Here is a 23,810-nt window from a genome sequence, read left to right as displayed (position 1 = left end):
TTTTTGTATTTTTAGTAGAGATGGGGTTTCACAATGTTAGCCAGGATGGTCTTGATCTCCTGACCTCGTGGTCCACCCACCTCGGCCTCTCAAGCTCTGAGAAATTTTAACCAGGGGTGCCTGGCTTGGGTCTGTGAGTGGCTTCCTTACCATTCTAATAGTAACTTTCTTGTCTACCCTCAGAATGCCAAAGGACTCACCCGTATACCCATCCTTCCCTTCCTCCCACTGATGTGCATTTTAGTAAGACCCTGCCAACCTGGCTCCTAACCCAGGAGGGTGAAACCTTAGCCATCTCAGAAGAGAAGCTTTTGCTAAATTACTTATTGCTTGGATTTAACTGTTCTCCAGTGTTAAAGACATGGCAAATATGAGGACAAGCCTGAGTGAGAGGGTCAGAGCAGAAAGCCTTGGTGGGGGCAGTGAGGCTTGAGTTTTCAGGGCAGCTGGAAAGGAGATGGACATTGAACAGAAGGAAGAAATGTCACAGCATCTTTCACTAGAAGACAGGGTACAAGGGTCACATGGAGGGGCAGGACCAGCACTATGCTCTGTGATCAGACAGAATTCCATTTCTAAAACTCCCTCTGCCTATAAGCAAACACTTCCCTAACCACTCTCAGCCTCAGTTGGCTCATCCATGCCATCGGGCGATAATCCCCTTTCACAGAGGTGTCCTGAGGATGGGACGATATCATATAAAGGGTTGGCCACACACAGCGAGTGCTCACGAAAATCCCTTCCTCCCTGTGGTGGTTAATACTGAGCGTCAACCTGATTGGATTGAAGGATGCAAAGTACTGTTCCTGGGTGTGTCTGTGAGGGTGCTGCCATTTGAGTCAGTGGACTGGGAGAGGCAGACCCGCCCTCAGCCAGGGTGGGCACCATCTAATCAGCTGCCAGCACAGCCAGAATAAAAAGCAGGCAGAAAAATGTGGGAAGACTAGACTGGCTGAATCTTCTGTCCTCCATAGTTCTCCCATGCTGGGCTTTCTGCCCTCAAATATCAAACTCCGAGTTCCTCAGCTCTGGGATTCTTGGACCTTCGACCACAGACTAAAGGCTGCACTCCTGGTTCCCTACTTTTGAGGTCTGGGGGCTTGGATTGGTGTCCTTGCTTCTCAGCTTGCGGACGTCCTATTGTGGGACTTCACCTTGTGATCATGTGAGTCAATACTACATAATAAACTCCCCTTTATCTAAACATCTATTTTATTAGTTCTGTCCCTCTGTAGAACCCCAAGTAAATCATTCCCCTTCCCTTGTGATGTCTCCTTCAGCCACAGCTTAGCTGGCAGAGAATGTGGTGATGCCGCTTTGCACACAGGTGAGTGTGGGACTTACTGTCACTTGAGTAGTGGATTTCCAGGGTCAAGGAGCTGTCCTGACCTAAAAAAAAAATCACAACATCCCTTTCTCAATTTTTGTGACTCACAGCTCCTCCGGTGCCACTGAGCGAACATTTGGTTAGGAAAACCCACCTGCTGAGTTCTACATGGCACCAGGAGGGAGAAGACACACACGTGTGGCCCAGAAGGAAATGCCTGCAGGGTCCTGAAAGCTTACTCGGCAGATGGGACCCAGTGACACAGGACAAAGGATGTGAGAGGCGGAAATGAGCCAGATTCGGGGAGGAGACCCTGCTACCAGAGTTCAAGCCACTGAGGGGGCGGCTGAAGGCGGCCTGGGGTCTGCCCTGGGAATCCGCGCAGGCCTGCGGCATCGGGGGCGGGAGTGGGCAGCAGTCGGAGGGGTCTCTTCCAAGGGCAGCTGATGCCTGTGAGTCACTCAGGCTAAAATATATGTGTCTTCCTAGTTACAGAAGGACTCCTTGACACAAATTCCAGTAGCTTTGGGCTGGCTGGCACTTTCAAGATAATGTAAACAAGCATCCTGATTTGACCTCAAGCTGGTGGGTCCTGAGGAGTGAGATAACTAAAGACATCACGCAGCTCTCTGGGGCTGCAGGGGGTACAGATATCAAGGAGTCTCTCCTCCTCAAGGTCATTTTCATTCGGATCACTTCTCTACACCTTGAATTTTATGATTATGCTTATGCTTAACGTTTGTCATTGTTTTAAATCTCTACATGGGTTTTTCTGGGTCCTAAGCTGATGGGCCATGACATTTTTCTTTATATTTCTTTGTATCTTTTTCTGTTTTAATACTTAATAATTTTTTCAAGTAGCATCTCTTAAAGTTCACTGGACAATGTGATAATTATGTTTTAAAATGTTAGCTGGCCCTAACTGGATCACAGACCTCAGCCCTGGGCACCGAGGCTTGAGGCAGGCTGCAGAAATCAGTCAAGACTGGAAATGTTTCAAGAGGCCTGGGGCTGCCAACTGGCTCCTCTGGCCTGGAGACCTGGGGAGAGCTTGCTGTTGATCATGCTGAAAAAGCACAGGGTACGGGTTCTGTCGAGCTGCAGGGGAAGTTGTAGGGTAAAGAGTTCGCGCTTTGCAATCAAGCAGTCTGGGCTTCAAATTCCTTTTTTTTTTGGCCACTTGGTTATGTGATGTTGAAGAAATTGCATAACTTACTTAACTTCTGCGAACTTCATTTTTGTTTTTGTTTTTGTTTTCCCCCTCTGTAATATATTTACAAGTTTCTGAGAGATACTACGAGCTTGGTAAGCTGAAGTCATTACGATGTGTCAGGTTCACAAGCTTAGACTTTAACCTACGTAGATGAAATGGATAAAACAAGTTCTTGGGCAGACATCATATGGTAAAATTAGTCATTTAGGAAGGTCAATCCAGTGGAGAAAATTTTTAGAAGAATCAAACATCAAAAACTCCTAAAACCTCCTCCCTTATAGTCAGCCACGCGGTAATGCTCCCAGCCTGGATGTCACCGAAGAACGCATTACCAAATGGCAGAGCCTAACTGCCCCACATGGGGCCCCTGAATCCCCACCTCCATCCCATGGGAACAGCTCCCTGCCCACAAGCCAGCTACAGCCTCTGTCCTGGACCACTGCCCTGCTCCACCGTGCTTGTTCCTTAGACAATTCTCTCTCCTTCCAGCTTCAGATCTGGGCTCCTTTTCCTGTTTACAGCCTCTCTGCCGTGACCCCTGGCACAGTGTACAGGGCTCCATCTGTCTGACTTCCTTTCTGTCTGGACCATGATTTCTTATTCAGCCCCCAGTGGCTTCCCCTGCCCTGGGCACAGGTCAGCCTGTGGTCCTCACCTCCCACTCTCCCACCAAGCCCCATAAGCTAGATATGAAGCAGGTCACATTTCTATTTCCAGGAATCATATCACTATTCTTTCCCCAACAGAATACACAGCCTCTGAGCTGTGCTGACAATCATGATTCAAACGGTGACAACAGGATATATTTTACAGAAAAAAACAGGTCTATATTGTCTAAACCCATCACGGACCTTCCCTACACACAGGATGGCCTTAATATGATTTTGCAAACAGTCAACAGCTGCGAACTTGCCATCGGATTGTGCTACGAGAATCACAAGTCACAATAAAAGAAAGCCCAGTCTTTGTTTTCCTAAGGTGAATGTCAAGTCACATGAAACGGCAAACTGTTTCAAGAACATCTGGTCCGTTACAAGTATTATTCCATTTAAGCAATTCAAAAAGCGTAAAGGCAATTTACTTATTAAGCATGACTGAGGCTGTGCAAAGGACTGTGCCTTGTGATGAAAGAGGTATAGACACAAGGATGAGGGAGCTGAAGAGAAAACAGTCCATTGAGGGAGAGATTTGGCAGATTCGTGTGAGGTCCAATGTGGTTATTTGGCCAGAACTGTCCCACCTCTGAGCCCCAGGGCTATGGACCTCTGCAGGCCCCTATTCTTCCCATCTTTCTCCTTCCAAGCAAACCTGGGAAAGGGCAAGTGGCTGCCACCCAGTCATCATCCACCTCTTACTCTCACGACCTCCTCCGCAGGTCCCTGCTCTCCTCCATTTGCCTGGGACATACTCACGTTTCCTCCCCAGCCTAACTCCCTTCTCCTTACCCACCGCTTCTCCACAACCCACAAACCCTGCACACCCAGAGGCGGTCCTGGCGCTGTGTGGCATCTCCTCTGATTCTCACATCGCTCAGCTGTCTCTCCTGTCTCTGGGTCTCTGCTGTGTGCGGTCCACCTGGATTCTTGAGCTGTGCTCTCTGAATGGCAGCATCAGCATCACCTGAGAACTTGCTGAAATGTAACTGGTTGGGCTCCAACCCAGACTCATTAAAACAGAAACTCTGGGGAGGTGGGTGGGAAGGCACAGTGATCTGTTTCCATGAGGCTGGCGGGAATTCTGAGGCACAACAAAGTCTGAGAACCGCTGTTGTGTATCCTTCCACTGCACAGCATTTCCACCCAGGTCCATCTGACTCAAGTCTGCGTGGGCTGAAGCCCATCTCATGCGCAGTTCTTCAACAATACCAAAACTCAGCTGTCGTGTCTATAAGGCGCTGGGCCAGACTCTCATAGTAACTCTCATTTCTTCTGGGTAACTGTGGCTTTGGAAGCCCACCATGTCACCAGTCTTCCTGGGTAAGTGTGGCCTTCAAAATGTGACATATGTATAAATTTATCTCCCCAACTTGATGTTACATTATTCAGGGTAGGAACTATGTTCTAGCCTTCTGGACACTGGTCACAGCAGATATTCCATAATTATGACCAAAATTATATGTGTGTGTGTATGAGAGAGACCCGCTAAATGTATATCAGACATTGTGTTCATCATTTTCATATGCGACTTCATTTCTCTGCACAATGGCTTTGAGACTTTGATAGTTTGCTATTATTTAAATCTTGCCAATGAGTAAACCAAGGTTCAGAGAGGATTAGGGTAACCTGTACAAACATTCGGGGCTATTCAGTCTCAGTCTGTGTGGCCCTCAGACAGACACAGCGTTTACTGTGCCAAACCTCCCCTGTGTATCCTCCTCAGCTGAGTGAGACGGAGCCTTTTGGATTTGTAGAGATACAAGAAAAACCAACTTCAGTTTTGCTTCTGAGCGTCCTGGGCTTAACTTGAGCACATTCAGATCGGCGGTGGCTGGGAAAAGCGACATCTTCATAATGTGGAGCTGTCAGCTGCAGCAGAAATTGAAGAACTGTGGCTGAGTAGAAAGTTGGCTGTAAAAGAGTTGGCTTATTCAAGCGTATGGTTTCATGATGTTTAGGAAAGTGCTTGGACGCTGTCTCCTCCCAGGCAGATGATGCCTGCCTCAATGATAAAAACTTAACTATTTCCAGCAATCACACTCCTAGTTTCCCAGCTAATGTGAAAACTTATGTTCACATGACAACTTGCACATGCATGCTTATAGCAGCTCAACCGTAACTGCCAAAACTTGGAAACAACCGAGCTGTCTTTCAGTAGGTGGATGGACAAACCGTGGTATATCCAGACAGTGGAATATTATTTAGCTCTGAAAAAATAAGTCATCATGCCAAGAAAAGACATGGAAGAAATTTAAATGCACATTGCTACATGAAAGAAGTGAATCTGAAAAGGCTGCATACATATGATTCCAACTCTAGGACATTCTGGAAAAGGCAAACTATGAGGACAATCAAAAGGTCAGTGGTTGCCAGGGATTGCGGAGAGGGAGGGACACTTGGGCAGAGCACAGAGAGTATTTAGGAGAGTGCAACTATTCAGTATGAAGTGTAATGTGATTACATGTCATTATCCATCTGTCAAAACCCACAGAATCTGCAACACTAAGGGTGAGTGAAACCTAATGTAAACTATGGACTAAATTGTGCCTCTCAGCAAATTTGTATGCTGAAACCCTAACCCCCATTGTGACTATATCTGAAGATTTAGCACATCTAGAAGTCTATCTATCTATCTATAGATAGATAGATAGATGTGCGTGTGTGTATGTGTGTGTATATATATATACATAGCAATCTCTCTCTATATATATACACATAGATATGTATATGTGTGTGTGTGTGTGTGTGTGTGCGGGTGTGTGTGCATGTGTGTGTGCACGGGTGTATGTCTTTATGTATATGGTCTTTAGGAAGGAATGAAGGTTAAATCAGATCATAAGGGTGGGACCATAATCCAATAGGACTGTGGAGTTACAAGAAAAAAAAAGAGAGCTCCCATGCTCCTTCTTGGCCATGTGAGGACACAGTAAGAAGGCAGCCTCTGCAAGCCAGGGGGATGTCCTCACCAGAACCCAAGCACGCTGGCACCCTCCTCTCAGGCTTCCAGCCTCCAGAACTGCAAGAAAATAAATTTCTGTTGCTTCAGCCCTGTGGTCAATGGTATTTTGTTACAGTAGCCCCAACTGAGTACCATAGGAAACTATGAACCTTGGGAGAGAATGCTGATCAATGGATATTCATTAATTGTAACAAATGTGCCACTGTGGTATGGGATGATAGCTAGTTGTGTGTATGTTGGGATGGGGTGTGTGGAAACTCTGTATTATCCATTCAGTCTGGTTTGAACCTAAAACTGCTGTAAAACATAAGGTCTTTTTTTTTTTTTAAAGAAAAGGGTACCTACTGTATGATTCTAATTATATGGCATTCAGTTAAAGGCAAAACCCTAGTCAGCAAACAGATTAGTGGTTACTGGTGGCTTGGGGAGGGCTGGAAGGGCAGAGGAGGCTTGAATGGCTGAGTGCAGGGGTTTTCAGGGCAATGAAACTGTTCTGTATGATACTGCCAACAATAGACACAGGACACTCTGCACTTACCAAAACCCATAAAAAAGAACTTTACAGTACAAAGAGTGAGCCTTAAATGCATACAATTCTTAAAAAAATCATTGAGGAGGTCAGCGGCATGGCAGGATGGGACGCAGACTGTGACCAGGGTTCCACCTGTATTACAGGCAGGTGGGGAAAGGTGCTGACTGAGGTGATTTCAGGAATGGGCTGAACCTGTAATAAGAATAGCCAAGTTCATATGCACTGCTCTCTAGGTGACGAAGCTGCCGGCTGCAGGGCAAGGGCTAACGACTCTGAAACCACTATCCCTTTACACTGCAGTGGAACATATAAGTAAAGGGATGGTAGATGGTGGGATCCAGGTTTCTCACTGTTGGAGTGGAAGGTCTCTGATAAGCAAAGGTGCTCACGGAATAGAGTTGGCCTCATCAGTAGGAACTCATGTTCAGCCTCATATAGATTCAGTGAGGTATATACAGTAATATGTATAGATTTGTGGGCACACACCAGTTAGTGTATACACATATGCTTCCTTGTTCTAGCAGCTGACAGGGCACAGAAGGAATGACATCCTAGCTTGCAACAAGCACATCTAGTACCCAGATCTTGATGCTAACACAGCGTTCCAGTTACTGAAAGTAGGGTTCACTGGACAAACGGCAGATTTTAGGACTGGGGCAGGGCATTCAAGTTGAGCTGGAGGATGGCCAAATAATATAGGGGCCAACTAAAAATCTCCCAATGGCTGCAGCTGAAAAAAACAGAGCAACAAAGTAGCATGAATTATAGCCCAGAATAGAAAATAGATCCCCATGAGCCCATACTCAGATAAATGAGAGAAAAGACACATCTCTCATGCAGAAAAATTCCACATACTTTTTATAGATGCTCTGCCCTCAAGGAAGTGGAGCCTAACTCCTGATTCTGGAGTGGGCTGTACAGAATGACTTCTTTCCAAAGCGTGTAGTTTGAAAAGGGTGGAAAAAGGAGCTTACAAGTGTTGAAAGGACAAACGCTGCCTCAGTGAGGTGACCCTGACAGTGTCAGGGATGGCTGTGCACGTGGACAGTGTTGACGGTGGCCACTCCGCCCACCCCCACCAGGATGTGATGAGAGGCTTCACCTCTGGGGTCTTCCTCTCAAAATCAGTAACCCTGTGTTCTTATGAGAAGGGCATCAAATAAAGCCCGATTCAAGCATATTCTACAAAATCCCTAACCAAAAACTGTTAAAGTCTTCAATGGAAGCCTGAGAAACTGTCCCAGTGGGAGAGGAATGTAAGGGGACAAGACTCTTAAATGCAATGAGAGAACTTGGAACAGAAAAAGGACATTGGGTAAAAACTCAAGAAACAGGACTGAAGTGGGTACTTGAGCTGATGAGCATGTAACAGCATTAGTTCAATATTGTGACAAACGTACTAAACTAATGCAAGATGTTAACAGAGGAAGCCGGGCATGAGGTTTATGGGAACTCTCTGTACTACCTGCGTCATTTTCTAAATCTAAATCCGTATCGGTCCATCTAAATCAGAATCTAAAACTAAATCTGTAAATCTAAATCTAAACTGCCCTAAAATAAAAGTTTATTTTTAAATGAAACACGTTGACACTAAAAATCTGAGAAACACTAAATTAAATATAGTTAAACAGATTTGTTTGCTTATTTTTCAGCATTTTAAAATTCTCATGGTTTTTGGTATGCTAATGAATACCATCACAGTCCAAGAAGGGTATGCAGAAGGGCCTAAGGAGCCCATAAAACACTTTCTCCAGCTCTACTGCATACCATTAAAGCTTCGTAAGAAACACAGAAAAGAAAGAAAGCTGCTCTTAGTCATTTCAACGCAACACATTTCCCTAAATGAAGATTTTGCAGGAGTGCAGAGAAGAACAGACAGAATCAACAAGGAAGAACCCAGGGACCAGAGGAAGGGCATCCACCTGTTGAGCACAGGGCCAGATGGTGACAGACTCACTGGAGAAACAGCCACAGACTGGCACCAAGTGGAGGTCATGGGTGCTTTCTACTTTCTACCGTCACCTGCATCTGCAGGTGAGAGTGAAGTGTCAGCCACTGGGAGCACCTCAACTGCAGAGGACAGAATCCATAATTGGACAATAAAACATACAGGGTAGGTGAGCAAGAAGTCTACTCACGTGGAACTGCTTTCTTCCACAGACCGGGCCACTCCATGCTGACTCCTGTGCTTCTCCCTCCAGCCAATCAGAGCATTCTTAAATCTGCACGTCCCACATCAGGGCCACAGAGGGGACATGATTGTGATCTGACAGGGACACACACACACCCTAGAAACCCTGCTGCAAATGACCTTAGAGAAGCATCTAACACCGTCCACGTGTGACCCCGAGACACCTCCTTCCTGGCCCTGGTCGATCTGCAGACCAGCTTCTGGAAGCAGCCTCTCTTGCAGGCCACCTGGCCTGGAAAACAATTGCCATTCATGGCAGGAAGCTCGTTCTTTCATTCCTAAGACCAAAACAGTTGATTCAGCCATTCCCCAGAGTGCTGATAAAACACTCCACACACAAACGTAAACGTCTCTCGGTGGCTTCAACATCATGGCTGGTTTCCCACAGACATGTGTCCCGTGGACACAGCCATGCTTTCTGACCACCCCCCACCCCCCGCCCCGGGAATGAGATGCAGAGGAAGACACAAAGGGCCTATTATTTCAACACCAATGTATTTGCCCAGATAAACATCACACTTTGGCTATCAGAGAGCAACGCTGTCAAAATCGAACATCAACTCGTTAAATTTTAGAGTTGAAGGGGTGACGTTTGGATCATCCCTCCTTTTCAGAGAGAATGCTCTTACTCTGAGCTCTTTAAGGATTGGCTGAGAAGTCACAGCAACCCCGCTCCTTCCCCCAACCCCACTTCCTTCTACTTCCTTCTATCAAATAATGAACTACCCCAATATTTTACTGTAAAACTTTGCTAGGGACACATTCTCCCTCTTCCCCTCCCCCTCCTCCTCCCTCTCCCTCTCCTTCTCCCTCTTTTTCTCTGTCAGACGGAACACAAGAAAAAGCAGCAGGAGATATATATGTGGACATCTATGATAAACCTGCAATAGCAGTGGGTACCCAGCTCCCTGCTCTGAACTGATCTTAATCACACCCTGTTAAACAAACAGCCACTTGTGGGCTGGGGAGACTGGTCTGTTTGGTCATCTGCAGTTTCTTCAGTTCCTTCAGGTCAGTACTTGCTGATCTAGAGGGTGGCTTAGGAACAGGCCTCTGGCCAGCTCAGCACGGGGGCAGGCCGGGCACAATGGCTGTTTCCTTCAAGGCACCAAACAGAAACCTTGTTGCTAAGCAACAAGCCTGGGAAATTTCAGGGTGTGCAGCCTTGTCAATCCCTTGAGTTGATGGAAGAAGACATAATGGAGGTAACGGAGTATGGAGGAAGAAATTGGGTGGAAATTGGCCTCTGTACGCTTTAAAAAAACTGGGTTTTATCGCAAGCTTTGGGGATGACTGCCCATGTGATCCTGAGGCTGTCACTGTATCTTCATGGACCAGTGGCCTCATCCGCTACCAGAGGATGCTGGCTGTGAGAGCTGGCTTCCGGGCGTCCTCTCTCTAAACCTGTGCAGCCTTCACTCCTTCTGCCAACGTGAAAACGTGTGACTCTGCTCATCAGTTACAGGCCTCTTCCACATAGGGGGGAGAACAGATCTCAAAGTGAGAGAGTGATTAAGATAAAACTTGCTATCAGATTTTAAAACTTCATCAACACAGATCAATTTCAGGGTCCATGCTACGCCTGTGGCAGGAGTTGTGTTCCGTCTATTAAATCACCTAAACCTTCCACGTCCACCTTCCTAAGAACTCACTGCAGTTCCAACCCCAGAGGTCCCTCCATCTCTTATCCCAACATTTACAAGCCCCTAATGCTTCCACTTACTCATTATCAGTTATTAAGCAAACCAGAATTAGGTTTCTAGAAAGCTTCAAATACCATTTTAGACAAGCAATTGTAAAAGCCAGTGGGGCAGAATGAGTGAAGCACTGTCTAACAATAATAATCAAAGCCTTTTTTCCATAAAGCAGCTGCCTTTGAAGCTCATCTGATTGTAAAAAAAAAAGGGGGGGATGGCGGGCGGGAATAAAATAAAATATGCAAAATGACACTAAATCTGCTCAAAGAAACCAGGGGAATCCCACAGAATCACCTTCCATTTATTTCCATTTATCAGTATTAGACCACAGCTCTATTTGACCATTTGCCCAGAAAATTATGTATTTCAAATACATAGAGCTAATTTCCTTTTGCACCAAGTCTGATATTTCTTATGTGAAGTTTACTTGGATTTTGCTTTGCCTTTTTTTTTTTTTTTTTTTTTTTTGAGACAGTCTCACTTCGTCGCCAGGCTGGAGTGCAGTGGCACGATCTCAGTTCACTGCAACCTCCACCTCCGGGGTTCAAGCAATTCTCCTGTCTCAGCTTCCCGAGTAGCTGGGACTACAGGTGCCTGCCACCACCATGCCCAGCTAATTCTTTTGTATTTTTAGTAGAGACGGGGTTTCACCATGTTGGCCAGGATGGTCTTGATCTCTTGACCTCGTGATCTGCCCGCCTCGACCTCCCAAAGTGCTGGGATTACAGGTGTGAGCAACCACGTCCAGCGGGATTTTGCTTTGCTTTCTAATAACTGGTCAGTGAACAGAAAAGAGCATGGGAAACACTGAAAGAGAGGAATGAACTAATGCAATGAACTCTGCGGGGTGGTAACAGCTGCTTCACACTTCCGGTGAGGGAGGCAAACACATCTGCAGACTCTGGAGACAAAACCCAGTGGGATGAGTGAGTGGCTCCCATGCATGGTCTGAAATAACAAAGAGAGGAAAATGATCCTGGCCTCAGGTGCTGGAGTCACCCTTGCATGTCAGAGTCCTAAAGGCTGGGAATCTTCAGGATCTGCACAATCAAGAAAATATATACACACATATGCACTCCTATTTTCCCAATGTATACCAATGTTGTTAGGATGAATAAAACACAAATTAAAGAGTTAATAAATTCCCACACACTACAACAAAAGACAGAGACAACCTTCCAATCATTCAAGAAACCTGGGACTGAGCGTGGTGGCTCACTCCTGTAATCCCAGCACTTTGGGAGGTTGAGGCAGGCGGATCACGAGGTCAGGAACACATGCTACATCTGTGGCCCGAGTTGCGTTCTGTCTATTAATAATCATTTAACCTTCCACGTCCACCTTCCTAAGAACTCACTGCAATTCCAACTCCAGAGGTCAACACTGTGACCTAACCAACACGGTAAAACCTCGTCTCCACTAAAAATACAAAAATTAATTGGGTGTTGTGGCGGGCACCTGTAATCCCAGCTATCCAGGAGGCTGAGGCAGGAAAACTGCTTGAACCTGGGAGGTGGAGGTTGCAGTGAGCTGATATCGTGCTACTGCACTCCAGCCTGGGTGACAGAGCAAGACTATGTCTTGGGGGAAAAAAAAAAAAAAAAAAGAAGAAGAAGAAGAAGAAGAAGAAGAAACTTGTTTCTAGGTAGTGCTCTCCTTGCTGGAAATGTGACTAGTGAACAGAATAGACAGACGTTCTCACCCTCAAGAAACTTACACTCTAGCAGAGAGACAGAAAATAAATAGATAAACCAGTAAAATACACAGCCCGTTAGCTATGCAGGCTCAGTGGAAAAATGAGGCAGGGAGTGGGAGCTGGGGCTGAGATTGTGTAATGAGCACCCCTGATGCTCAAGGGAAAATGCAGAACACAGTGGCCCATTGGGAGGCAACTGCAACCATCCAGGGACAAGATAGGGAATGTCCAACATAGCCCAATGACAAACAGGGCCCATGGCAAGTAGTCACATTCTGGGTATGCTTTGAAACAGAAGCTACTCAGAATGCGGAGTTTCAAAATGGGTGTGGGAGAAACAGGCATCAAGCATGGCTCCAAGGCTTCTGCCCTACGGAGGCAGCAGGATGAAGCTGCCACCCCACGCCATCTGGGGAACAGCACCTCTGTGGAGATATCAGGAGCATCACCACCATTTGCAGGCATGGCTTTGGGAACACAGAGTCCTCCTGAGCCTCAGCCTCTCCTTTGCTGTAAGGTAGACATACCCAGTGGCAGCCCACACAAGAGGACTCTGGAATAAGGCTCACAAACAGGAAACTCCTGCCAGAAATCCTCCAGGAGAGTGGGTAAGAGGCCAGGACCAAAGCAAAGGACCAAAGGACGGCAGCTACCTGCATCATGAAAAGGTCACTTAAAATCTGCATAAGAATAAGCAGCCCTCTAGCATCCTCTGCCATCAGAAAGAAAGAAGAGAAGGACTCACAATTTGGGCTCCATCCAGTGACTCAGGATATCTAGAGGTGTGATGTTGACAGTAAACCCCACTGCCAGATATAAAGGCTGTAGGACAAGTCAGCACTGTCCCGTCTTAGCACCTGAGCTCATAGAGATCCACAGGCCCCCAGAGATTGTCCTAGAAAGACAACAGCGTGGAGCCAGGGAGAGGGCCAGGGCACACACACAGCTTCCAGGAGACTTCTTAGAGAAAAGAACACTGGAGCCTTTAAATTCCCCTTCTACCACTTGAAGCATGCCAAATAGCTCACGCTAGGAAGGAGACTGGCAAACACCGCATCCTCCTGGTAATGGAGATGGTATCTTTAGCAAAGGAAGCAGCAACATCTGACAGCCAGCAGCACAAGCACGAGAGAGGCCAGCAAATGCCATTGAAGAATATGTGGAGTATTCATGGACCTGGAAACTGTGGCACCTCTAGGACAAAAGCCTTCTTCATTTCTACCTGCAGGTACAGCCAGAGCTCACTGGGAATCACCAGTAAATCATAAGCCGCTAGGCAGAAGCTATGGCATTCCATTTCATGGGGCTCAGCTATTTTCCAAGTACTAAAGGTGTGAGAATGATGAAAAGATCCCTGTTTTTAGAAAACAGGCACAAAAACGCAAAGAATCCCTATGTTACTGCAGCAGGATGATGACTGTGCTAACAATGTCACCAAGCTTGATGTTCTCCAAAGCACACTGGCCATGGACCCATGAAGTCGCCCACTGTCTCAATCATCGTCTGATTGCTACAGACATGGTTTGGGCTCTGACCATTCTCTGCCTTGTTCCTCTTCATTTTACTCCACAGCCGTACTCTGACATACTTGGCACAGACTTATGTATTTGTTGCTTTTTCCCTGATGGAAAAAATGTAAGCTTCATCAGGGAATCAGTATTATCATCCAACAGTTTAAAAAATCTATTCAAATAAAAATAATTGCTATAGTTTATTTTCTTTATTGCCTAGTTACCTAGGAAGGAATAGATACTAACAAGAATCAGGCAACGCTTCCTTCCTTGGTGTGAAGAGGGCAATTCCTCTTCAACAACCATGGAGCCAAGTAAATGTAATGCATGCTCTCCCTCCATTGATAAAATAAAGAAGTTTCCATGTACCTAATGTATCCATCTTCTAAGCACATAATGACAAATAGCACATTGCAACACACGAGTAGCTGCAAGGTTTACTAATATCTGTATTCTGTATTCTACTTCATATTTTTCCACTCACGTGAAGTCAACTGATAAGATTTGGTTCTGTGTCACCACCCAAACCTTATCTCAAATTGTAATCCCCATGTCCATAAGCAGACCTGGCAGGAGGTAATTGGATCATGGGTGACAGAATGTTTCCCACATGCTGTTGTGGTGATAGTGAGGGAGTTCTCACAAGATCCAATGGAAGTGGCCATTTCCCCTGTAGGCTCTTTCTCTCCTGCCCTTTTGTGTGTCTGCTTCCCCTTTGCCTTCCGCCATGATTGTAAGTTTCCCGAGACCTTCCCACCTTATGGGGAAATGTGAGTCAATGGAACCTTTTTTCTTCATAAATTACCCCATCTCAGGTGGTATCTTTAGAGCAGTGTGAAAACAGACCAATACAGAGAATTGGTACCAGGAGTGGCATACTGTGATGAAGATAACCTGAAAATGTGGAAGCAATTTTAGAACTGGGTAACAGGCAGAGTTGGGACAGTTTGGAGGGCTCAGAATAAGACAGGAAGATACGGGAAAGTCTGAAACTTCCTAGAGACTTGTTGAATGATTTTCACCAAAATGCTGATAGTGATATAGAAAATGATGTCCAGGCTGAGGTGGTCTCAGAGGGAGATGAGAAACTTAATAGGAACTGGAGCAAAGGTCACTCTTGCTATGCTTCGGCTAAGAGACTGGTGGCATTTTCCCTCTGCTCTAGAAATCTGTGGAACTTTGAACTTGAGAGAGATAATTTAAGGTATCTGGCAGAAGAAATTTCTAAGCAGCAAAGCATCAAGATGTGACCTGGCTTTACTTGAAAGCATACGGTTATATACATTCACAAAGAGATGATTTGAATTAGAATTTATTTAAAAAAACAAAACAAAACAAAAAAAAAGCAGAGTATAAAAGTTTGGAAAATTTGCAACCTGACCATGCAGTAGAAAATTAAAACCGATTTTCTGGGGAGAAATTCAAGAAATTTGCAGAAATTTGCACAAGTAGTGAGGAGCTAAATGTTAGTCACTAGACAGTTGTGGAAAATGTCTCCAGGGCGTTTCAGAGATCTTCAAGGCAGCCATTCCCATCACAGGCCTGGAGGTAGAGAAGGAAAAAATGATTTTGTAGGCCAGGGCCAGGCCCAGGCCTCAGTTGCTCTGTGGAGCCTCGGGACATGGAACCCTGGGTTCCAGCTCCTACAGCTGCAGCTAAAAGCGGCCAAAATACAGCTCAGGGCATTGCTTCAGAGAGTCAAGCCCTAAGCCTTGGCACCTTCCACATGGTGTTGGCCCCGTGGGTGAGCAGAAAATGGGAGTTGAGCTTAGGGAACCTCCACCTAGATTTCAGAGGATGTGTAGAAATGCCTGGATGTCCAGGCAGAAGTGTGCTGCAGGCCAGAGTCTTCATGAAAAACATCTACCTGGGCAATGTGGAAGGGAAATGTGGGGTTGGAGCTCCCACACAAAGTCCCCACTGGAGCACGTTCTAGTGGAGCTGTGAGAAGAGGCCCACTCTCCTCCAGCCTGCAGGAAGGTAGACCCACCAACAGCTTGCACCAAGCATCTGGAAAAGCCACACCAGGCACTCAATGCCAGCCTGCGTCTCCATGCCCAGGATTTAAAACATGGAATCCAAGGAGATTTTGGAGTTTTAAGATGACTGTCTGGCCAGGTTTCAGACTTGCATGGGCCCTCTGGCCCCCTTGCTTTGACCAAGTTTCCCATTTGGAATGGGAACATTTATTCAATGTCTGTGCCCCCCACTGTATCTTTAAAGTAACTAATTTGGTGTGATTTTACAGGCTCATAAGTGGAAGGGACTTGCCTTGTCTCAGATGAGACTTTGGACTTGGACTTTTGGGTTAAGGCTGGAATGAGTTAAGACTCTGTGGGACTGTTAAAAAGACATGATGGTCTTGAAATGAGGAAAGGATATGACATTTGGGAGGCTGGGTTGAAATGATATGGGTTAGCTCTGTGTCCCCAACCAAATCCTCATGTCAAACTGTAATCCCCACATGTTGAGGGAGGATCGACTTGGTGGGAGGTGACTGAATCATGGGAACAGTTTCCCCCAGGCTGTTCTCATGAAAGTGAGGGAGTTCTCATGAGATCTGATGGTTTAAAAGTGACAGTTTCCCTTGCATGCACTCTCTCCTGCCGCCTTGTGAAGAAGGTGCCTGCTTCTGCTTTGCCTTCAGCCACAATTGTGAGTTTCCTGAGGCTTCCCCAACCATGCAGAACTGATTCAATTAAACCTCTTTTGTTATAAATTACTCTGTCTCAGATAGCATTATTATAGCAGTATGAAAATGAACTAATACGTTAATACTAATACTCAATTATCTCCATGTAGCAGATTAAGAACTGAGGTTTATGAGGGATACACAATTTGTCCAAAGCCCCTGGGTAATAAGTGGCAAGTCCAGAACTTAAACGTAAGTCTTTCGACTTGTGAAGCCCACAGTCTATTCACGGACATCTCATCCTGGAGGCTTCTGTGGAGACTAGAAGACTCCTTGATAAACAAAAACTTCTGGTCCCCCACCAAAGACGTAATTGCTAATCTGATTGTTTCACCTTTAGAAATGCTAAAGAGGACACCCTCTGAGAAAAAAAGCCAATGATTTCTTTTACCTTTTCACACCTAAGAAGAATGTCCGTTTCATCACAGAGTCTTCTAGGTGTTAAACAAAGCCTTTGGTTTAACAATGGGAATGACAGACCATGTCGCTGGCTAGGATGCAGAGATAAATCCAGTGGTCCCCTTCACCAATCATAATCACAAAGAAAGCACCTCTGCTTCCCTCACAGCCAATGCTGGAGACTGCCTGTCCTAATAAGCAGGAAAAAGAATATCTCATCTCATCTAAATCTCCTAGCCTCCCTGTGAGGAAGTCCATGTGATCCCTACAGCCTTGGCCAAGACTGAAGACCACAGGCTCAGGGCCAACCCACAGCAGTGCCTCCCACCCATTCAGAAGAGACCTCTCTTTCTAACATCCAGCAGATCCACAAGGTTCAGACCCTGTCCCAGCCCCTCACCCACTATTCTAGAGCTCAGACTCTGATAGGCACTTGGGAAACACACAAGGTTGTCCCTCTCTCTCTACTTTCTGACCCTGGATGCAGAGACCCCCAAGTGCAGATAAGCTCATGAGACAAAGAGGCAGCCCAGAAATTGGGCAGAGATATGCCGTCACTGCAGGACTGTGGACCCTTCATGCCACCCTTTCTCCTGGAAGCCAGTCCTCACCCATCCAAAGCTCTGTCTCTTTTCTGGACAGCACTGGGAAACACTGTTAGCTATAAAAACAAACCACATAACTTACTCAGAATTAGTTCTGACATGGTGGTGATGATCCCTACAGGTGCAGAAAGAGAGTTTTCCTCTACAGAGAATATTCACAAAGAAAGAAGGAAAACCTCCGAACAGACAGGGTCCAGGCTCAGACTGCAGAACCAGCCCACTTGTTTCCTGAGCATTCAGCCTGGTTCTGAGCCCAACCTCGAGGGACTTGAACGTCATCACATAAACTGATGCAACCTTTCCTGGAGGGAAACAGAGATGCCAACTTCAAATTATTCCCAAGAAAACCCCAGCAACCTGGGAACAGTCTTCAAGGCAGGAAACATTCCTGCTGGGAATACCCATAATAGCACAAGTCTATATGGGAATAATTATTTCCAGCCCCACGTTCAAACATGGGTTTTTACCCTGGAACCTTTCTAAGGCGTCCCTGAACTTGCAGGCACCACTCACGAAGAACAGACATGGGCTGTCTAGAAGTCTGTTCCCAGGAAAGATCTTGTTGAAATGATAATGGGCCTAATGGGACTATGTCCTCTTAAGAGAGTACAAGTCTTTGGTCACTTGAGCATCATTAATATAGAATTACAGCACCAAAAACAATAGAACCCACCAAATCCAACCATGTTTTCCAAAACCAGGCTACTGCAGGCCTCTGACACATAAAACCCTGTTAGGCTCTTCCTGACATTCCAGAAAGAAGTAAGTCTAAGTCCTCCAGGACTACACAGGACCACAGGCACCTCTGTCCCACGAGAGTGCCTACCCCTCCTCTCCTCTCCTGGTCTACTCACCCCTGCTGAGGATGAGGAGTGGGGCTACAATACAGTTCTGTGGGTTCCCCAGCTGACCACTTACTCACAAAGGACACTATTTCATCAGATGCCTCCCAGATGGAAATTCCCAGTGACTCCAGGGTGACGTATATTAAATGTGAACTCCCCAGCAGCTCCCCACTGATGCTCACTAGCATCTCCGCTTTCATTTTCTCCTTAAAGCAATAAGCTTAGTACTATCTACTATATCGCTTATTTCTCTTGTTTATGTTCTTTTTGTCTTTCTGGAATAGACACCCCTTGAGGGCAGTAGTTTTTATTTGCTTGGTTCACTATTGTATCCCAAGAATTCATAACAGCGCAGGCATAGAGGAGGTGCTCCATAAAAATTGGTCAGTAAAGTTTAATGGACACTCTAAAACTCGCTGCCTGGGAGAAAGCTCCTGTAACAGCAATAAAAGGTTTACCACTTCTCCAGCACCAGAAGCTTCCTAGTAACAGGGATCATTTTATGCTCATATAATATCAACTATTTGGCATAATGTACTACATGTAGAAAGTAAGTATTTACGGAGGGGTGACCCAATAACTGCTCGTAATGAGGTGTGATCCTCTCTGCAGTGAAATTAAAATGTGCATTAAGCACTGAATACAGAGGCTCAGTGTTGATTTGGTCTCAATGAACTGACGTTAAAATGTTCAAGAGAACCACGTCCAGTTGCCTGTGCTTGCGTGTGGTGAACTCAAAAGGCACGTGCAGCTGTCTCTCCCTGGGAACAAGGAGGCCTGGCTTCCAGCCCCGGGCCTGCCTTCTGCCCACCCTGAGATCCTGGCACATGTCCGAAGCTCTCTGCATCCTGCTTTACTCGTGGAGAACGATAGGGCTCATTTTCCACTTATAAAATCAACTCAACATTTAAAAAATTGTAATAACTTGGTTACAGTCTTAGAGAAACCAATAAACATGGCTAATGGTAACATCATTGAAATAACACTTTTGAGGGGCAATGTCCAATATTTATCAAGGAACTTGAAATTTTTTAAATCTTTTGATCAAGAAGCCCGATTTCTGGAAATTTTATCCATAGAACGAATAATTGCAGGCATGAAAACGTGCATTACAGCACTGTCTATAATATTAAAAAGCTGTAAGTGCATGAATGTAATATTTTCAAAGGCATATCAGACCAGTTAAAAAAAAAAAAAAAGAAAGAAGACTATGTGCTGTAGAATAACATTTTGCAGGATTAACCAATGGCCTTTTGGTATAATTCTGGAAGGTGGAAAGTAAGCATAAGAGCCATCTGTTCATTATGATGGTACTATAGACAAAGAAAAGGCGAATACATACTCACATAAAATCATTTCTTATGAGGGTGAGAAGAAACTATTTTTATTTGTGTAATATTCATACATATATAAAGTTTATATATGAAATGTATTTATGTAAATTTATATATAGTTATATATAATTCATATGAAATATATAGCTATATATATGAAATTAACGTATATAGTTATGCATATGAAATGTGTATGTATACACACACACACACACACACACACACACATATATATATATTTCAAAAACTTCTGCAACACAAGGAAAGTTAAATTTCAAAAACTTCTGCAAGCTAAGGACAGTTAAAATAAATAACAAAATAAAAAACCACTACAAAATGTATCCCAAAGAGTTATTCTCCTTAATACATATGTAACTTTATAAATTGAGAAGTAAAAGAGCAACAATTGAATAAAAAATCATCAAGGAACAAAATACAATTCACGGGGAAAGAAAAACGGCCCCCAAACAAACACACTTATAAGAAGAGAAACTCACTCTTTCTATATCAAGATGCCATTCCCCAACTATCAAGTTAGCAAAAATTCAAATATTTGTCAAAACTCTCTGTTCGGGAGGCTGTGGGTCAACCCTCACTCACACACCTTACTGGTTGGAGTCTGACATGACACAACACACGAAATGGGGAATATGTCTATGTATCTACCAAAGGTTTACTACATGTACCCACTGACCTAGTAATCCCACTTCCAGGCATGTGCCCAGTGGAGGAAGTTAGTCACTGGGGTCTTGTCTGTAATACCAGAAGACTGAGAACAACCCAAGTAGAAGGCTGTGGACTAAACTGTGGAAGGTTTGCACAGTGGAACACTACGCCACTGAAGAAAGGATGAAAAAGCCTTCTATGCATTCAAATGGAAAGATCTGCAAAATGTGTTAAGTAAAAAGAGCAAAGCATAGAACAACATATATTCTATGATAAACTTTATGTATATTTGTACTTATTTGTATCGACATAAATAAACACTGGGATATCTAAAGTTCTTTTATTTTTTGAGACAGAGTCTGGCTCTGTCACCCAGGCTAGCGTGCTATGGTGCAATCTTGGCTCACTGCAGCACTGCCCTCCCAAGCTCAGGTGATCCTCCCACCTCAGCCTGCCAAGTAACTGGGACCACAGGCCTGTGCCACAAGCACACCTGGCTACTTTTTGTATTTTTTGTAAAGACGGGCTTTCATCTTGTTGCCCAGGCTGGTCTTAAACGCCTGAGCTCAAACAATCTGCCTGCCTCAGCCTCCCAAAGTGCTCGGACTACAGGTGTAAGCCACTGCATCTGGCCAAATAGCCAAGATTCTAACTTAAAAAGTTACTTAACATGGCAAGGAGGGCTGGACAGTGGAGAGAATGAGCAGGCACAGATGCCAGTTAGATTCTCAATAGACACCTTTAAAGAAGTTTGATTGTGAATCACATGCTTATATGGTTTGGCTCTGTGTCCCTACCCAAATCTCATCTCGTAGCTCCCATAATGCCAAGTGTTGTGGGAGGGACCCAGTGGGAGATGACTGAACCGTGGGGGCAGGTGTTTCCCGTGCTGTTCTTGTGATAGTCAGTGGGTCTCACAAGATCTAATGGTTTTAAAAATGGGAATTTCTCTGCACAAGCTCTTTTCTCTCATGTGTCACCATGTGAGATGTGCCTTTTGCCTTCCACCATGATTGTGAGGCCTCCCCAGAACACATGGAAATGTCAGTCCAATTAAACCTTTATTTTGTAAATTTCCCAGTCTCAGGTATATCATTACCAGCAGCATGAAAATGTGCTAATACACATGCATATTTAAAAATCACAAAGATTATAAGATAAAAATAAAAGCCATTATAATCATTTAGAATAAACAGACAGTCTGTAACTTCTTTTCCAGTCTTAGTCAAGTAATCACGCCTACTCATTCTATACATCTCCTTGGCTATTCAAAGTTAGGAAATGTATTTTGGTATTATATAAATTACCCAAAAAATTCCAAATAATAAAGTTTTTGTCTCTGAGCTAACTCGGAGTTCCAAAAATGTCAGCGTATGCCTGCTCCCCTACATGTCTCTTCTTAATTTAAAATCTGAAATGTATTTTATTGTCAAAAGGTGCAGCATCCTTGAGGCATCTGCCTGTCAAGAGCTAAGGGTTAGACAAGGTTGGTCAGCTCACAGCACTGTAAGGTCAGACTTACTTTCACAATAACTAAGTAAAGTGTGACTTACTTTCACAGTGCCAGACTTTCAGGGAGACTTTTTTTTTTCCCCCATAAGAAAAAGAAAAAAGCAGTGTTAATTCAAACAAGAATTATGCACTAATAATAGCTAACATGTATTAAGATCTTACTAGGTGTGCCAATTCATAAGCCACTTAATCTTACAACAGCTTAGGGCGGTGGCATTATTATCTCCCATTTGGTACAAGGAGACTGGGGCGCAGCATGGTTAAGAAGCTTGTTGAGTATCACACTGCCACGGACATGGAAACAGCATGTGGATCTCGGCGGTCTGCAGCCAGTCCCACGCTCTGAACCCCAATGCTGTATTTAATTATTTCCTGAAGTAAAATAGAATGATGGTCATAGGGCAGCCGTAATCTCAACAACGTCCAGAATCATGCTACAACTTCCATTCTCCCTTCTTAAGAATTCTACACTATTCAGTACTCCTGGGGAGCAGGTACATGTCTGTAACTTCCCCCCTCACACTTTACAGGCTGCGAACTAGCGGAGCTGGTAAATGACTAATCTAAGGCCAGTTAACGAGCATGGGCCATGGCCTAAAAAACTAGATCCGCCAGCACTCTCACTACCTCTTAATTTCCACATTCTTCCTTCTGTGTGAATAACATGCTTCCTGAAGGCCAAAGTGTGGATAAGACATTGGTAATTTCCACATTCTTCCTTCTGTGTGAACAACATGCTTCCTGAAGGCCAAAGTGTGGATAAGACATTGGTAAAGTCTACCTGCTAAGGGCAAGATGGTAAATATTTCAGGTGTGGTGGGCCATGGGGTCTCTGTAGAAAAGACCATTCTGATGCTGGAGCATCCAGAGATGACACGTAAGACAACGGGCATGGCTGTGTTTCTTTGAAGCCGTATTTATGAAAACAGGCAGCAGGCCGGATTTGGCCCAGGGATCCTATGCTGACCACTGCAGTGGGTACTGACAATTTTCCAGGGGTGGTGAAAATCTATCTCACCATTCCAATCTTCTCCTTTCTCAAGAAAATATTAGAACAGAGTTAATTTTCCTAAACTTCCATTTCCACTCCAAAGACTTAGGCCTGATGTAAAGTCCTTTGCCAACCTCATCCTCACCCACCACCTTCCTGCAGCCAGAGTGCACTATGCCGCTGGGTGGTCTCCTGCGGGGATGCCCACCCTATACTGTGAAGTGACCGGGAGGTCCTTCTACCCAGGCCACCCTCCATGGGCATTTAATGTGTGTTTGATGGCAATATGAGGGCCTTACATGCCAATATACACAGGAGAAACGGAGCAAGTACAATAAAACTAAGCCAATTCATCTGTGGTTAAACAGTTAATGACGATTTTAGGATAAGAGCCTAGGTGTCTTTATCCAAGGATCCTAAGACACCACGTGAGCCTAATATTAGACACAACATCCCATACAGAAAAGTGTGCCATCTTCTGGGATCAGCAGCTACTGAGTTTGAACCCAAGCTCAGACACCCAACCACGTGACTGTGACAATTGCCTTCACTTAACACTAGCTCCAGTTACTAAAGCACCATCCAAAGCTGCATTCATCGTATATCACCTCATTTAATCCTTTCAGTAAACTATGAAGTAGGCATGTTCATCCGAATTTCACAGATAAGAAAATATAGACTCTAAAGTTCCACAACTTGTCCAATGTCACAAAATTAGTGTCAGAGCCTAGCTTCAGAGGCAGTCTGGCTCCAGAATCCTACTCTTCAAACTGTAAATACTATCGCCTCTCAGGCCTTACTGGTGCTGGTGTCTACCATTATTATAATTAGTATCCCCCACTGTTAGAGGTCGTGCATCTTTCTAGTCAAGAACTAACTTAATCAACTCTTTCCCGTGGATCTTCTGCTTTGCCAGATGCAAGCATCTGTAGGACCTCTTCTCTGGGAGTTTGGGCCTGGATGCAGCCCAGGAACACAACCACA

General features: G+C 44.9%; 1 protein-coding gene across 6 annotated transcripts in view; it reads right to left on the bottom strand.

Moving 5' to 3' along the window:
* RNF144A (ring finger protein 144A) overlaps nucleotides 1-23,810 on the bottom strand; it is a 127,502-nt gene that overhangs the window by 49,533 nt on the left and 54,159 nt on the right. The window contains exon 1 of one of the 6 annotated variants that reach the window (XM_039480629.2): nucleotides 1,345-9,555. The exons of the other annotated variants lie outside the window; for them this stretch is intronic. The gene's annotated coding sequence lies outside the window, so the exon portion shown is untranslated. Of the gene's footprint in view, nucleotides 1-1,344; nucleotides 9,556-23,810 lie in introns of those variants that run through there. 6 annotated transcript variants of the gene reach the window in all.

The sequence above is a fragment of the Saimiri boliviensis genome, chromosome 1, assembly GCF_048565385.1.
Source record: "Saimiri boliviensis isolate mSaiBol1 chromosome 1, mSaiBol1.pri, whole genome shotgun sequence".
In the NCBI taxonomy this organism is placed as follows: domain Eukaryota; kingdom Metazoa; phylum Chordata; class Mammalia; order Primates; family Cebidae; genus Saimiri; species Saimiri boliviensis.
This window is presented reverse-complemented; position numbering and strand designations above follow the sequence as displayed.